This window comes from Sciurus vulgaris (assembly GCF_902686455.1).
Source record: "Sciurus vulgaris genome assembly, chromosome: 13".
NCBI classification, from domain to species: Eukaryota; Metazoa; Chordata; class Mammalia; order Rodentia; family Sciuridae; genus Sciurus; species Sciurus vulgaris.
Window position 1 is genome coordinate 6251001 of NC_136474.1, and position 18837 is coordinate 6269837.

At 36.2% G+C, this 18837-nt stretch overlaps 1 long non-coding RNA gene across 1 annotated transcript in view; it reads right to left on the minus strand.

The window, feature by feature from the left end:
- Nucleotides 1–1176: 1176 nt before the first annotated feature.
- LOC306643031 overlaps nt 1177–18837 on the minus strand; it is a 934727-nt gene continuing 917066 nt past the window's right edge. The window contains exon 3 of the long non-coding RNA XR_013758799.1: nt 1177–1405. This is a non-coding gene — a long non-coding RNA (uncharacterized lncRNA). The remainder of the gene's footprint in view (nt 1406–18837) is intronic.

Sequence of the window (18837 nt, forward strand, 5' to 3'; positions counted from 1 at the left end):
AAAAAGGCCCAATATCAAACATATTTAATGAGATCTGAATTCAAATCATTTACCACACCACTGACCAAAAATCTTTCTATTGACTTACCTCAATTACATGAATCAAATTAAATAATAAACATATTCAAATTTAGTATTTCTACCATCAACTACAAATAACAGTAAAAGAACAGCTGGGTATGGTGGCACACACCTGTATTCCCAGTGGCTCTTGAGGCTGAGGCAGGAGGATCATAGTTCAAATGCACCCTCAGCAAAAGTGAGGTGCTAATAAGCAACTCAATGGTATTCTGCCTTTAAAAAATACATAATAGGGTTGGATATATGACTCAGTGGTTAATTGCCCTGAGATCTATTCCCAGCATGACCCCTATACTGTGTGCCAGGGTAGCTCAGGCTCAGGTAAGAGCTGATAGAGCCATAATCCAGGCCCTGGGAATTGGGTAAAAGCAAGCTTGTGGTGAGCAGCCTGCAAACTTGTTTATTGCAGGCAAAAACATACATTTTATAGACTTTTAACCCAATCACAATATGCCAGAGGGGATCAGACCACCAGGCCCCTATACAGGTTCCCTTGGTAACACTAGGAAAATTTGGGGGCAGTTGCTTACATTCCTAGGTGGTCAGAGTGGAATGCTCCTCTCTGCAAGTTTACACACTTGAGACATTAACTGTTGTGGGCCAAGAACTAGGATTTCTCCCAACATTTCCCCCACTTTTATTAATTTGGACAAGGGATTCCTTCAGGAGGACCTGATTGACCTGAACCCTTGTGAGTCTCTTGTTGAAAGTGTACCACAAACATTTAAGAACTGCAAGAATTATAAGGAAGAGTATACAGGCTAATCCTAACATTGTAGTAGGATTTAGCATATTAAGCAGGTTCCATTTAAAGGTGATAACACAGACCTCTACCTGGAGGAAGAAGGGGACCACAGCTGATCTCTAAAGTCCCAAGAAGCAAGCACACTTTATATCCCTTATAGGTTAAGGTATCTTTTGTTCTCCAGTTCTTTCCCCCTTATCTCTCCTTATCTATGTGATTAGGCCTAGTTTTGCAGGTGAGATGTAAAAAGCCCATTCTCCCAGGGGCAGTCTTCAACTTACAGACTTCCAAAGGCAGATGGCTTTCATGGACTTCATTTCTTCGATTTAACTGATCCCCTATTTCTACACTAACTGCCTGTCCCCAATTCTGGCTTCATTCCCCCCTCTAATTTTAGGAACTCCTTTACTGCTATAGGGAAAGAGGGTGATGACTGCTCTGGTTGCTTCAAGCTGGAAGGGGGCAGTGTGGGGCAAGCAGTTTGGAGTTCACTTTTAGAAACTGAGTCAATTGAGGGGTCCATGGTAGAAGTCTGGTTGGGGAAGAGCAGGCTGTAAAGTCACCTGGGGGTGGGTGCTTCTATGAGAAAAGAACAAAAAGACATGAGTACTGAAATGAGATCAGTACAAGATAAATGGTGCAGAATCTGGAACATGTCAATGAATATCTGAAGATGACAGAAGTGAATAATCCCTCACCAGGGGGTGGAAGAACTGAGAAGTTATTCGTAGCAAAGACTGGAGAGGACAAGGCCTTTATTTGGGAACTTTAACATTGTCCAGGTTATCAGGAATGTAAACACAACATTTAGTAGAGATTTCTATATTTCTGTTACTAGCAAAAATAGATTAAGCCTACCTGTGTCTGTAGGCCTTAAAGTGACTAAAATCTTCTGACTCTGGCAGTTTCTCTTGATACCTATCAGGTACGTTTGCCGAAGAATCTCTCTTTTGTAGCTTTTAGTCTTTTTTCTAGTGGGCTAACACAAGTGTACATGTTAAGTTACATTTAACTATTATTTCTTTTAAATGCCCAAGAATGGCTATATTTTGGTTTTAACTCTTTTGCTAGGTGTCTAAGATTAAGCTGGTCAAAGTGAACTGTTCCTGTCTGTTAAAGAGTCAGCTGAGTTCCCACAGGGTCACTCATAGAGAATTTGAGAGCCTTACTTTTAGTGCCATCTGTTAGGCAGGGTCTCCTCGATAAGGTGACTTCCCTTGACAGCACCAGGGATGTTTCCCTTTTTCCTTGACCCTCCTCTGCAGAAGACTTTTCATTCTCTAGTGGCCTCATCAATCTCCCTGTTTGGGAGGTCATGTGATCCAGTTTCAATGTTCCCTAGAAAAGTCCCCTTGTTCCTGTGTTCAGGCTGACTGAGGGCAAGACCCAAATATTGGCTTTTCTTGGCCTCTGTACTTAATCTCAATCTCTAAGTTTGATCTTAACCATCCAGCAAGCCAGTCTCACCAGTCATATAGTAAGAGAACTGGGCTTTAATTTCAATGTCTGTGACTTTACAGTTATTTACCCCTTTTATCTAATTGGGATCTACATTCTCTGCCCTATATGATTTCAAGTTAATTTATGGTGTTTGCTCTTGAAGCAGTACTTCTGCAGAATATTAATAATTCAACAGTTAGAGTTTACAAGAAAAATACAAAATGGAATCACCAACAGTAAAACATTCAGTTTGTGCAATAGCTATCTTGAATTTTGGCTGAGAATTTTGGCTCTATATTATATCCCCTGTTTGAGATCACAGTGATTCCACAGCAAGAACCAATCCTTTGACCATAACTTTAAAGATGCTGAAGTCTGGCTTATTTTGGAGCCACTCTAACATGCAGTAAGTGGGAAGGCAGAGCCTTATCTGAGGTAAGGCATGGTCCCTCAATAATCTTGAGTGTTTTAATTGTGATGTTGATCTTTGACTTCCTTAAATATCATTTTAAGCTTACATATATTGTTTCCTGAGTCTATAAGAACATTAGTCAATAAAATTTGACATTATATCCAAAACACAAATCAAAGACTGAGAGAGCTTTTGACTTTCCTTTTGTGTGGCAAAGTGGCAAAATGTTTTTTTATGTTTCACAATACTAACCTTTAGACAAATTAGATTCTCACTAACCTTCAGAAATACATTTCATTAAAAATTTTTATCTCAGTGTAAAATGTAAGAAATTTTACATATACCCAATTGATAATGCATTAAATGATAGAAAAAATCCCCAATAAATTTTATTATTTATAAATTTAAATTTACCATTACAGACAAGTTGAATTTGGAGAATAGCAGCTTGATAAATTTCTGCATTAAAGACTTGTATACCTGGAAAATATGAACACATTTAATATACAAATAATGACCATTCCAACTGCCTTAATACCTTTATATTAACTAAATTTAGTTTTTAAAGAAAACTTTAGACTCTGTAATATAGTACAATACTCTAACAGTTGTTTTTTAACCATAGTTGTATAAAACCTAATTTTCAAGAGTTATTGCTCTAAAGAAGAAAACTTAACAGACAATGATGGTAAGAGTGAATTAGTGTTTCTAAGAAATCCTTGTTAATTTAACATATAGATTGAACTTTGGTTTATGTTAGTATATTAGTATTTGACCTTTGGAAAATTTTAACTAGCATGAACTGATTGTCTCACATACATACAACCAACAAAGTTACACACAAACTTGTTGAAATTTGCCATTTAATTATACATAGATTTGTCTTAGCACTTACTTAGACCCTCATGTTTACCACATAAGCATTTTCTTACCCAGAAACATTTTGTTTCTCACTAAATATATTTCCATATTTACAACCTTTTATTTTTTCTTTTCTGTTGACCCCTTATTGTTCACATACTGAAACAACTCTTATGAAATTTGTGAATTCAGCTAAATTACTCCACTTGAACAAGATTAAACACTTTGTTGTTTATAGTGCTCTAATTGAAACACAGTTGAAACTTTTGGAGCCCTTTGTATATAGAAAAGAACCTGTTAGGACTTAACTCTCAGTTACATTGTTTTTACTGATAACACAAAGCAATCTTTTACCCTTTTTATTCGCCAATCTATGAAAACACTAATAATGTGTAAGTCTGGTAACCCCTGGAATTTAAAGAGTTAAGAGTACTCAATGTTATTTGATAATTAGTATTTTAACTTTGTGAATTAATCAGATGCCTCTAACAAACACATTTGAGTAAACACAGACATGTCAAATATACTTATTCTTCTGTAAAAAACAAGATATTAGACAAGTGTACTGAACAATATTTTCTGTCTCCATCCTTTTGATATAAAGTTCTAGAAACAATTGATATTAGACATATGTAAACATCAACATTCTATTAGTTTGACCACCTAGAGACTTGTGAGTTAATTTCAAAGACATTTTACTTTTATTAACTTACCCAAATTAAATTGAACCCTTTTTAAATCACGTGAATTAAAAATATTTGGATCCATTTTTTAAATTTTTATTTTTATGCATGCTTATTATTTATGTCAATTTTGTCAGGTACATACATAGACAATATGACATTAGACAATAACATATACACATAACACAAAAGCAAAGGCCTTGTAAAGTTAGCTCCATTGCAATGTAACAGACATTTAAAAATAACACTAGAGTTGGATAAAAATAGAACTGATCAAAAAATCATTAATCTAGGTATATAGGATCAAAATTATGCACTCAAAATATATAGCATTTAAGAAAAACAAAACAAGAATCCTAGAAGAAAAAATGATAATGACAATTAATTATAGCATGAGAGAGTGAAGAAGAGGTAGGCACAGAGAAGGGATGAGAGGAAGGAAGTGGAAAGGAGAAAGTGAGTTAGTTCTGTGTAGCAGCCCAGGAGAAGTTTAAAATGGACACTTTTTTTTTTCTTTAGTCTCAGGTTGGTTCCCTGTTGAGACTGCTGCAGTTTACATTACAATGCAGACTTCAGCAAGGCCAGGTGGGGGGAATTGCCTAGGACATTTTAACCCTTTTTCCTAGTTGAGAAATCGGGTTAGGCTTGAAGGCAGAAAATCATGAAACATTATTTCCAACTAATTTTGAGCAATGGGGCTGCTATATCATACTCCTTACTGCAATGTGATATGGGCTGTTGGGCTGTTGGGCTGTTTATGGTTATTTAGTGTGGGGAGGGGGCCATGAGGAGCATGGCTACACAGGTTTCTCCACCTAGGTTTATTGCTAAGGAATGTCCTGTTCTCCAAGTACTTGCAGAGAACGAAGAGGAGTAGCTGGATGGGGCTATCATTTACTATCTCTGCTGGGTTTTCTTCACCATTTTCTCTAGGGTGGGGAGGACTACAAGTTTTGTTTCACTTTCTTCTGTCATCCACAAAAGTAATCTTCTTGGATTTACATTCTTCATTGGAATTCCTTTTAAACAGTCATACATCACTGTTAGCATAGGATAAATGGTGCTGGTGGGACTAAACTTTCTCTCACTTCTGCCTTCCCAAGGGGGGCCAGGTCTGGGAGTTGGGTGGGGATCCAACACCTTCCACCTCCATCTGGGCCCAATTGGTGGGGTATGCTGCTGTAAGTGGATTCTCAGGAGAAAAGGAAGATTATTTTAAAGTTTTCTGCTAGGAGGAGGGAGCTCTGGAGAGAACTCTGGAGGGAGTGAGAGAGGGCAATTCACTCCAAAGGTACAGAGGGAGAGGGGCAGATTGTGGGAGGCCTTTGTTACTCAGTGGGAGGCCTCTGTGGGAGGCCTCTGTGGGAGGTGTCTGTCTCCTTCTCCTCAGAAGTTACGATGCTTGAAGTGCAGGCCTGGGGGGTCATTTTAAGTCCACTCTACAAGCTGCCAGCAGAGCTCTCTGCTTAGCGGGGAGATTGGAGTAAACAAATCTCTCAGGAATAAGGCAAAGGGCTGTAAAGTAGCCTGCAATGAGTATCCCTAAGCTTAAGATAGGGGACCTGAGGAAGAACAAAGATCCTATCTTCTGACAAACAAAGAGGTGTTTAGGATCTGATATATTTTGGTACTTTGAGGGGGGGAACTTCTGTGAATCATTATGTTACAGCCTTGTGTCCTGCACAGTGTCTCTGGCAAAAATCTCCACAGAGGGAGACCTAGTTCCAAATTCGGGGGGATCAATTCCTTATGTAAATTCGTGGAGAGAACCAAAGGGGAAGGTAGGGCCACCGGCAGGGGCTGGCACGTAACTCAAGCCAGCGGTGGTGTATGCCTTTTCTTTTGGATTAGGACAATTAGTATGAACAGGGAAGAAAGGGAAGAGAGGGGTCCTGTGCTTACCCTCACAGGACCATCAGCACACACAACACAAAGGGGCTCTTACCGAATAACAATGGGGCGGGGGACTCACCAATCCCCAGGGGCTGTGAGCAAAGTCACATTGGCACCAAATGCAGGGTGTGCCAGGGTAGCTCAGGTGCAGATAAGAGCCCACGGAGTGATAACCTAGGCCCCGGGAGTTGGGTAAAAGCAGGCTTGTGGTGAGCAACCTGCAAACTCATTTATTGCAGGCAAAACATACATTTTATAGACTTTTAACACAATCGCAATTTACCAAGGGGGATCAGACCACCAGGTCCCTATACAGTTTCCCTTGGTATCACTAGGGAAATTTGGGGGCAGTTGTTTACATTCCTAGGTGGTCAGAGTGGAATGCTCCTCTCTGCAAGTTTACATACTTGAGACATTAACTGCTGTGAGCCAAGAACTAGGATTTCTCCCAACAGACCCCCTCAAAAAAAAAAAAAAAAAAAAAAAAGAGTGGAAGGAATGAATAGACAGGAAACTGGTGATCAAATTCCAAAGATTAAAACCAATTAATCAAAGTCTTTCTATAGGTTCTAATTCAAACACTTCTTGGTGACTCAAAGTTACTATGAAGAACAGTAGCAATGATGGTATGTCATGAGCATCTTATGGTCTGGGGCTGAGTAATACAGCACTCATCTGGCATAAGTGGCATCATGAGTTCAATCCCCAGCACTACCAAAAAGGAAAGGAACACCTCAGAGATCACAGACATGGCATTAATGCCCCAAGGGTTAAAACTCCAAACTTTAGTCATTTCTCATATCCTCTTTGTGTTACCAGATGATTCAAATCTCCTCCTTTATTTTATCTATACTGTATGAAGTCTTATCTGGATCAACCTGTTCTGGACTATGGAACAACTATTTTCCTTGTTATTTGAAGTTCCTCCTCTTTTTTTTTTTTTTTTAACTCCTCCACTAACTCTTTACAATACTGATAAATGAGGTATGGTTGGTCCACACTGGCCTCTGTTTAAACACATATGGCTGCTGTGTGAGGTCCCTCACCTTCTGCTGCCAAATAAGTGATATCATAGTCTCTAAAAAAACAGCATGCAAAATAATGTTGCCTTTATTACTGATTATTAAAGCAACTATAAAAACTATATATAAAGCTTTGGGATGCTTCCAGTAGATTATTGCATTTAAATCTTCAAAAAATTTCATGTACACAGTATTATTTTCAATGGTGGAAATTTACAAAAAAAGGTATTATATTAACTTGTTCAAGCCTTTATAGTTATAAGGAACCAAAACAGTTTGAGGTTTAGGTGTATCTCACATGAAATTCTATGTCCTTCAGCACTGTAGAACACTGAGTACAATATCATCATCATTTTACAGAAAACACAACAGATTCATAAAATTGAGGTCATTTTGTTTCTGAGATCATGTATCTGATCATGTATAAAATGGGAATAATACTTACCTGCCTCTTTAAAAACTTGAAAATGTTGTAACACCATAGATGTAAGGGTCTAAACATACTGCCTGGAAAATCCAGGAAGCATCACTGTTATGGTATAGATATCAAGTGTTCCCCCTAAAAGTTTATGTATGAACCATGCAATGAAGTTTAGGGGTGAAATGACTGGGTGATGAGAACCTTAACTTGATCAGTGTGTCAATCCCCTGATAGGGGATAACTGGGTGGTACTGTAGGAGGTAGGGTATGTATGGCTAGAAGTTGGTCTTTGGTCATGCTTTTGGGGTCTATATCTTGTCTGTGGTGAGGGAAATGGTCTCCCTCTGCTTCCTGGGGTAGGGCCCTGGCGGCTTTCCTCCTCGATGTTCTTCTTCCATGATATCCTGCCTCACATTGGGCTCAGAGAAATAGAGCTAGCCATTGATGGACTGAGAACTCTGAATTTGGGAGAAAAAATAAACATTTTATCCTCTAAATTTGGTCTTGTCCACAAGAAATATCACAACAGCAGAAAACACTGACTAAAACAACTTATTAAGAAATATCAGGAGTTCTCCGGAAGCAATAGAGGCTATGTCATTTACATAGTATTCTAAATGAATGGTGCCTTCTGAGCTGATGTTCAGATGTATGTGTACATAAATATATGACTTATGATAGCAATATAATTGATATTCATTTTATTAAGTGCTACACAGATACAATAAATTCAGTGATGATAAGTCCCTGTTAAACAAAAGCAAGCTTACTGTTCAACATAAAAAAGCAAGCTTAGTGTTCATCATAAACAATGATGTTAGTCAACTAATATAAATCCATGCTTATTTCTTCCCTTCTTTTCCTTGAAAGGCAAATCAATGGCATGAAAAGCATAATACAGAAATAGAGTGAAGTGAAACAGTGAAACAGGGGGTATTGCAATACCAGATCTTCAACTCTACTACAAAGCAATAGTAACAAAAACGGCATGGTATTGGTACCAAAATAGAAAGGTAGATCAATGGTATAGAATAGAGGACACGGATACAAACCCAAATAAATACAATTTTCTCATACTAGACAAAGGTGCCAAAAATATGCAATGGAGAAAAGATAGCCTCTTCAACAAATGGTGCTGGGAGAATTGGAAATCCATATGCAACAGAATGAAACTAAACCCATATCTCTCACCATGCACGAAACTAAACTCAAAATGGATTAAGGACCTCGGAATCAGACCAGAGACCCTGCAGATTATAGAAGAAAAAGTAGGTCCAAATTTTCACCTTGTTGGTCTAGGATCAGACTTCCTTAACAGGACTCCCATAGCACAAGAAATAAAAGCTAGAATCAACCACTGGGATAGATTCAAACTAAAAAGCTTTCTCTCAGCAAAGGAAACTATCAGCAATGCGAAGAAAGAGCCTACAGAATGGGAGAATATCGTTGCCAATCATACTTCAGATAGAGCACTAATCTCCAGAATCTATAAAGAACTCAAAAAACTATACTCCAAGAATTCAAATAATCCAGTCGACAAATGGGCTAAGGAAATGAATAGACACTTCACAGAAGAAGATCTACAAGCAATCAACAAACATATGGAAAAATGTTCAACATCTCTAGTAATAAGAGAAATGCAAATCAAAACCACCCTAAGATTCCATCTCACCCCAATTAGAATGGCGATTATCAAGAATACGAGCAACAACAGGTGTTGGCGAGGATGTGGGGAGAAAGGTACACTCATACATTGCTGGTGGGGCTGCAAATTAGTGCAGCCACTCTGGAAAGCAGTGTGGAGATTACTTAGAAAACTTGGAATGGACCTGCCATTTGACCCAGCTATCCCACTCCTTGGCCTATACCCAAAGGACTTAAAATCAGCATACTACAGAGACACAGCCACATCCATGTTCATAGCTGCTCAATTCACAATAGCCAGACTGTGGAACCAACCTAGATGCCCTTCAATTGATGAGTGGATAAAGAAACTGGTATATATATACAATGGAATATTACTCAGCCATAAAGAATGATAAAATTATGGCATTTGCAGGCAAATGGATGAAATTGGAGAATATCATGCTAAGTGAGATAAGCCAATCTCAAAAAGCCAAAGGACGAATGATATCGCTAATAAGTGGAGGATGACACATAATGGGGGGGAGGGAAGGGTTAGTGTTAGGGTTAGAGTTAGGGTTAGGGAGGGGGCAAATATGGAGGAAGGAAGTACTGTATAGAGGGTAAAGAGGGGTGGGAGGGGTGGGGGGAAGGGAAAAAATAACAGAATGAATCAAACAACATTACTCTATGTAAATTTATGATTACACAAATGGTATGCCTTTACGCCATGTACAAACAGAGAAACAACATGTATCCCATTTGTTTACAATAAAAAAAAATTAAAAAAAATAATTAAAAAAAAGAAATAGATAATAGTATAGCACAGTAGTGTATAAAGCAGCTATAAATTACTGTAAAATTTCCTAAATCAATTTATAGTTATCTTATTAGTTGAAATCACTCTATTTGAAGGGATAAGTCAATCCTATTAAAATATTTTAAAAGTATTTAAAGAAAATTTCTCAGGATGGGATTTATAAAGCATTTTAACTCACTATGTACCCTGTAGTCTTTTTCTTGAGTCTAGAATTGCAGTGAATTTCTTTATGTGTTCCAAAATTTACTCTTATTTTGAGTATGAAGATTAAACAGGATTTTTAAATCCCCTCTAGTTATCAAAAGACAAAGAATGAAAATATGAGAGTTCAGAATAAAAAGATTTTCAGGTGTGACAAGAATAAAATAAGCAATCATTCTAAACATTGTAAACAAATGACTATTTTGTACTAGTCTTTTGATCTATGAAATTTCTAAATATTTTCTTCTACTAACTTAAGACCTTGCTTTTGTTTTTTCCAGTATTGGAATTGAACTCAGGGCCTTGACCATTCTAAGCAATAATTTACAAGAGTTATATTCCCAAAGCTTAGTATTTTAATTATGGAATACCAAGATAAAATGGCACTTATCACAACAAAAGTTCTACACTATTTAAACACTGGCAGTTATTGAGACACACTGATTTATCCACCTGAGGTTTCCTTAACCAACAGGTTAAGCAAGAAGTGTTCAGTCATTTTTGTGCAGAAATTCCCTGACATGTTAAGTCAAGGCTTTATCACAACATGGGTTACTCAAGTGCAACTTCCTAGGCCTACAAAATGCAGTCAGTCATAATTTCCATAGTTCTATCTCTAAATCTGCATCTTATATGGCAGCAGGACTTAAAGCCAGGTTTTTTTCTTACTGATGATTTTATTAAAACAGAATTAAAGTGTATACCACCACCAGGTGGTAACATTGCTGATAATTTCTCCCTTCCTCATACTTTAAAGTCTTTATACAGTGAATTCCTACTGCTATTGTAGGGGGAAGATCAAAAACCAAATAAATGGCCTTATATTTGCTTGGTTTACAACATATACTACAAATTAAAGGATCAAAAGAGAATCACAGTGGTTCATAAATGAGTAAGCACAAAACCTCTTTAAAAAAATCTAAGTCACACTGGATCAAATCTGGGTAGCACTTAAATACCACTCTCAAAAGAAGTAGCATAGTACATAAACACATAAAAACTAATTTTTGAGGCCTATCAGAAAAACATTCAAATCCCCTATTACTAGTTTGAAAAATACACAGCTTGGGAAAACTACTGTCAGACATAACCTTATCAATCATCTAACAGAAGCTAAGTAACTATTACAGTTGATAAGACAATACTCTATTTATAGCATCCATGATCAGAAGGAATCAAAAAAACATAAACTGTTCATTTACCTTTTGTCCCATCATCATATTATTTCACTTCTTTATTCAATAAGATTCTAACTTTCATTATTCCCAACAGTTATTTTCAAGAGAATTCTAAAATTCTTTAAACCTGGCAAACATACAGTCTTTGTTTATACATATATGGCTGAAAGGAGTTGCACCAAACTGAGAAATCATTACTGTGCCAACCCATAAAGAACAGACATGAATGGAAATCTCTGCAGGAGAAATTTGTTTAACTTCAATTATTTTGGTAGTTTAAAACTCATCTTAAACATATAATTTTATATTTAAAAAAGCTAATGACCATATAAAATAAAATATGTTGCATTGGAGTTCATGAGGTTTTCTTCTAGATGATACACGGGGATTTTAGCTCATCCCCAAACAGGTATTCCATGTTAAATGTGCTACTACAAGCTAAATTCCTCAAGTTTTCATCGCCATAACAAAATGCCTTAGATAGGCTAACTATAAAGGAAAGAGCTTTATTTACCCACAGTTTTGGATGTTCAACTGCACATCACTGGCATCAGTTCACTTATAGTGAAGGCTTTCTTGGTTTCATCACATCACGGCAGATGAAAATGGTGGTACCTGTTTAGGAAAAGAAATTGCATCCCAAGACAGAAAGTTGAAGAGCTGGATAGGTCAGGCTAAGGTTTTTATTATCATTCACTAATAATAACAAAGCATTTAAAGAATTAACCCTTTTTAGACCTTACCAAGGGGTCACATGAAAACTAACTTAGTGTCTTTCTAGGGCAAGTCCCTATATGACCTAAGAACCTCCATTAGACCTCCATTATACAGTGAATTCCTACTGCTATTGTAGGGGGGAAGATCAAAAACCAAATAAATGGCCTTATATTTGCTTCCATGACTATCACCTCACAGATCTGCCCAAAGAGACCAAGCTTCCAACACATGGACTACTGAGGAGCAAACCACATTGAAACCATAACATAGGTGATAGTCTCACACACTATCTTTCAGGTCATTATCATTTCAAACCACTGAACCTCTGAATGCATGGATGGTTGACCCTTGATGAATAAACAATTGATCATAGAAGCTGCTACCCATCACCACTGGCACATTTTCAATAGACAGATTCTAAGAAGTGTCTTTGCATGATCCCACATTTATCTCCATCCAGGTCACTAATCATCAGGTCAGAAAGGAAACCAAAAGCCAGTTGGAGTAACACAAGCATATGATTTTACTTAGAGGCTGAAGCAGGAAAATGACAAGTTCTGGGCCATGCTGAGCAAATTAGCATGACCCTGTCTCAAAAAATTAATTTAAAAGCAGGGGCCTGGGGATGTAGTTCACTAAGACATTACTAGTGTCAGCCTCCTCTCTCTTTCTCTCTCTCACAATCACACACACATACACAAAAGGGGTAACCAAGAAACATGTAATGGGACTCAGAAAATCCTACAGCAAAGAATGATACTTCTGCATGATGAGCACTTTGAACTTGGGGACACCAGCTAGCTTCAGAGGCAAATTCTCTTTTTGACTTCTTTCTCCTACTCCTTTTTTTATTCCCAAGGCAGGCCACAGAAACTAGAATTCCTGTTCCTCAAGGTGGGTCATAGAAACAAAAACTCTCTCCATGTCAGTCATAACAACCTAGATATTTTATTGTAACCTCCTTCTGCCATTTTTGGTTAAGACTGGTCATAAAGAAGTTCTCAGTCCCACTTTGTCTGATATAAGATATTAAAACCCTCAATCCAGGAGGGGTCTTACCCTATAATGTGGAAGGACTGTAACAGAGACACAAAAGACAAGCCTGAACAAACAGGTTTTACTGCTTCCCCCTTCAGTCTATTAAATCATGTTTTATCTTTTTGTGTAGTCACACTTCTACATTGCTGCACCATTTTCTAACTAAAAAAGTTTGTGCTGTAAAGTCTATTGAAAACAAATTTAAAACATTAACAGCAGACAGCTATATAGTCTTAAGGTTTGGACTCTTAAAATGAAAGAAAAAAAATCATACATTTTCACTCCTACATAATAATTTCAGTTCAAATTTATTCTCCCCTAAAGGGAAGGATCATCTATTTTTTAAACTTTTCTTCTTTTCCTTCAGTGCATTGCCTCAATTGCTATCATAGTAAAAAACAGAGCCAACAGAAATGCCCATTAGAAAATACTGTTAAATAAAACACACAATCTAAAACTGTAGTTATATACAGAATACTTTGAGGCTGCAAGTATGTTTAATAGAATGGAGTGGTTCTTTATATATTGATATGGAATTTAAGAGATAAACATTCAGGTTAAAAAAGCAAGTGAAAATCTGCAGTGTGCCTCATCTCTTATTTGAAAAGAAAATTAATTCACATTCACTTGTATGTATATAACGTAGTTTCTATTGGATTATTTCAGAGTTGAGTGGCTACCTCCCAGTAGAAAAAATAGGAGATTAAGGAAGAGACATCTTCAAACTATATATTTCTGTACCACTTAAATTTGAACCATGTAACTATTTTATCTGTTATTTAAATCAGTGAATAATTTAAATGTGCTTAAAACCTGAAAGTAGTGTTTGTGATTACCTTTATGAAGTTGAGGGCAGGGAGAGTGAATAACTGATTAGCCTCACAACATCACTCTGCAGCCATGCATTTTAGCACTCCAAAAAGCAAATATCTCCCCATCACTATCACCTAAGTGCACGATCCATAACAGCAATATATTTTTATTACCAAAGTAAGAATTAAGAATCTAAATTAACATAATATTGACTGCAAAGGAAAGTAAGAGAAAAAACTAACTTCTGCATGATAACCATTAACAATGATAGATGATCAAAATAAATTTAAAGTTGTATATGAATTCTTCAGGAATCTAAAAGTGATGTATAATCTTTGTTGGACCTTTCTGATATCACCAAAAGGAATAAAACAGCACAGTAAATAGTTTTATTCCATCTTCATATCTATATAAACACAAAAGAAATTGTGAAGTCGACTTATTAGAATATTGTAGTTCATTAGGAAGCTTGTCCAACTCAAGTGTATGAAAAATACATCAAATGCAAAGTGTTAATTTTATCATTTTTATATACAATATCAAGAAATCATATGCATAAAATGATTTTTTGAGTAACAAATGATACTAATTACTCAGCATTCTGAAAAATAAACATCTCATACAGCAGTACACAAAAAGAAAACCTGGTTGCTAAAGATACAAAATGCCAATAAACTTGTGGTGGGGGATGAGTGTCAAGTAAGTAAAAGACAGAGACAGAGAGACATCCAGCAGCTGAAGTCAAACACTACTTAAATGCCAAAGAAAGGGTTAATTTACTAGTGATCATTTCCATACCCATTTATCCATATTTCCTGAGCATCTACTGAGACATATAGAAACAATAAAACACTGTTTCTGCTTTCCAGAATCTTATAATCCTATTGTATTTGTTTGAACACTCAAAATAAAATTCAGAATAGAAAGTATCAAAGATCAAGTAGCTATAGGAAGAAAAACAGATTTACTACTACACAGACAGCAAAGGCAGGAGTGGGGCATGACTATGTATGAGCTAACATTTCACAGAAAGACAGAGGTAAGAAAAAAATTCTAAGAAATAAAAATGCACAAAAAGCCAAAAAATTAAAGCTAAACTTAAAGTTTACTTTCTTTTGAGGATATATGTCAAAACCTATGTTTGATCAGAAGAAGATTTAAGTTTCAAAAGTGGATTAGGTTCAATTAATGCAGAAAAACAAACACATAGTAGTCAAGAACGCATATTTTCAAAGAAGACAGTCTTAAAATTCAATTCTGAGTTCTTCTACCATTAGCAATTCTGTCAAGCTCATGAAGTCTCCAACTCTTCACCTATAAAGTGGGGATCACAGCAAATACCAACATAAATTAGGATGGCCAAAAGAGAATAAAGCATTCAGTTATTGACTGACATTAACAAACAGCCAAAAATTGTTTCAGGATTTTTGTTCTGTCATCAGGCAGAGACTATGATGATCAAGGGCTCATGTAGGACTCTTTAATAGCAGTATGCACAAAAAATGGAATGACAAAACCCTAGAGATTAAGAGTCACTGATTTGTACATGATTGTTGGAAGAATGGAAAGAAGCAAGAAGAATCAGGAAGAACAATACAATAAAATGGCAACAACATATTTTTTAGGACAGTGTGAAAAATCCAAGGTGAAATGTTGAGTAGCAACAAACCCCACCATCATATGTAACAATAATGCACCAATAAAAATATAGAATAAAAAAGATGACCTTTTGATTTGCAGCCTGGATGACTAAGAAAATATCAAGTCCATTAAAATAATTGAGGAAATTAGAGGATAAAGAATAAATTTGAAAAGCTACTGATTCAAAATAATGAAATGATAGCCATCCAGTGTTTATCAAGAAGAAGAAGAAGAAAGAAAAATCTGATGATTAGGAAAGAAAATAAGATTGGTATTCAGAACAGGGAGACTTGGCAAGTGGGAAGAGAGGGATAGCAGAAACCATGGGGCTGTGGAATCACCAGAAGAGAAAACTCAACTCTAAAAAGAAAGATGACAACCAAACCCTAGGTAACAGGTAAAATTTGGAAGGGAAAGAGAAGATGAACAAAGGCCCCAGGAGGACGATTTAGAGGTGTTGGCTTCTAGAATGCAAGGAGAAGATAGGACTTCACAGTACTACACATTCCACATTATCACTTCAGATTACAAAATGAGCTGACCTGTGGTAATACAATTATTGCAGGACAATTGTAAGAGCTTGCAATTTGTGGAAGTGTTACTTATTCCAACTCAATCCCCAGCAGACAGAGCTAATACATTGCAATGATTTTAATTACCTATTTTTTCAGTAGATGTTCAAGGAAGTGTAACTCAGAAAAGTTCTCCTGTTCCTTGACATCCATTGGCACATATGATTCTACTGATTACTCCTCTTGGTAGAAACCACATTCCCATTCTCTGACAGCCTACTCTCAGACCCTCTCCCTTCTACCTCCACCCTTTCTGTTATTTCTTTTAAATCTTAACAAAAACAGAATTATTAGGGAACAGATTATTTATGCCATTGCATGGTAGCTACTTAATACAAATCAGTTTTTAACTAGGAGTCTAGTACTGTGCCTTGGGCACTTAATAAATTTTGTGTTCATTTCTCTAACAAAGAAAAATATTCCAGTTGATTTTAAACTCTAGAGAGCAACCCTGATTTTTTAGAAATTATTCATAGAACCAAAATTAGTTGATTTGATTCTGACTACACATAAATACCTGCCCCCAAAAGGATACTGAGGTCAAACTGGAAAATTAACTTTCAATTCCTTTCCACCAGCAATAAGATAGTGTTATGGGGTGCAACTTAAGAACAGACCTATCACCACTGAGAAGTCCAAATTTGAGAGTCTTTATTAAACCAGCTGGCTGACTGTCTAACACAATGCCCCAAAAAATGGCTATTGGGAGAATAGCCCTGATCACAGGATTGTAGGGGTTCTTATACCAAAAATTACATTAATTGTAAGTGTCTGTTGCTATGATTTGAAATTACACATTAACATAATGAGATCATCGACAGAGGGGGAAGTTGGTCAGAATGACCCTTACCTAGGTACAAACTAAAGAACGGTTGGTAACGTCTGCACAATCACTGTTCACATGGTACATTGTTTAGGAGCAATATGGATCAAAAGAGAGCAATTTGCTTTTACATAGGAATTAACATTCTGTATTGTTAAACATGTCACATTAAGTAACTGATGATGGGTACAGAGGTGGGGTGTTCCCATGGGAGAAGGTTATTTCTTACATAACATGGAGTCTCAGAGCAAAATGGAGTCAGTTTAGTCATTTCCCTTGGAGTCTGGCCTATGACATTCTCATGGAGTCAGATCTGTCAGTCCATTCCAGTAGCTCTAAATTTTTGAAAGTACACAAAAGAGCAATATTTCCCTGGCCTCATCCCCCTCCATAACTAAAAGTCAGCAGTTTTAAAATACTGTATAGAGATTTTGCTCTGCTGAAACAACTATAAAACCCACTGAAAACCAACATAAGCTAAGAGATAATCAGTAGCAGATATTCTACTTAGATATGACTAATTATCATCGTGAACTGTCAATAAAAGCTTAAATCTTTTACTCTGTGGGTTTCTTCTCAAATATATATCAGCCATGCTTTATTAACTTCAGTATTTTCCTTTTTTTTTTTTTTTTACACTACACGGTTGTCACATCTGCTAAAAACCTAAAACAAATTAAAATACTATATCATGACACATCATATTGATGCATTTTAAGAGATTTCAACAGACAAAAAATTAAATAAACAATTTCAATCTTTCTATACTTTTTAGAGCCCTCATTGTGTTCTTTTGAACATATTAGCATATTAAGTTCAACTGGATCCATTAAAATAATGCTTAATGAGATTATCCAAGTTTGTAAAAATTAAAGTTGTGAGAGCTACAATTGGAAATTTATCAAAGCATATAACAGTGACTAAAGCAGCACAATCATTCACCTCTTTGGTTAACAGCATAAAAACAAGTTTATATTTTAATAATACATTACCAGAAATTTCATATAAAAAATACTATTTTAGCTTCTGGCTATTTATCCTTTAGACAATTTTCAGTGCACATTATTATTTGCATCACTATTGTGCCATTTTAAAGAAAAAAAAATAAGATGAGCAGTGTTGTATGACAATTTGTATAAATTTTTATATCTGCTAAAAAGGAAGAAAAAAAATCCAAGTTCTTGGATTAAGTACACATGGGTTTATGCAGACATCATAAATTGAAAAGCAATGGGGCCAGGGCTGTGGCTCAGTGGTGGAGCACTTGACTGGCATGTGTGAGTCACTGGGTTCCATCCTCAGCACTGCATATAAATAAATAAAATAAATGTCCATCAATAACTAAACAACTGTTTTTAAAAAGGTGGCTTCTCAGTGAATAAATAGAAAGCAATGGGATTGTGAAAAATTTAATCTCTCTGAGCCTGTTTATTAATCTACAGAATAGGAAAAATGCTACTTCTTTTGGTGTTATGGGAAAGTTACTATAATCAAGAACAAGAACTAAAATGCTATGGATATTCTGGAATCTTTCCAAGCACATTTTCCACATAAAATGCTACACAATTTAGACTAAGATTTCAGACTATACATGCTTAGATGCAGACTGTTTATGATTTTCTTAGTTCTGTTTCCCTTGAAATTTCAAGAAACTAGCACCAAGATGAACACAACAGTACATATTTAAAAAGCACAATGTAGCAATTAAACCAACAAAGCTTCCTGCTCTCTGCACACAAAATACAGAATGCAACAGGGATTTGGTTCCTGTCTTAATAGTAAGCATTACAGTAACAACCTTCCACTTCTGGGTTAACTCTCTATGGCTTGCTTTTCAAAATATTTAAACCAGG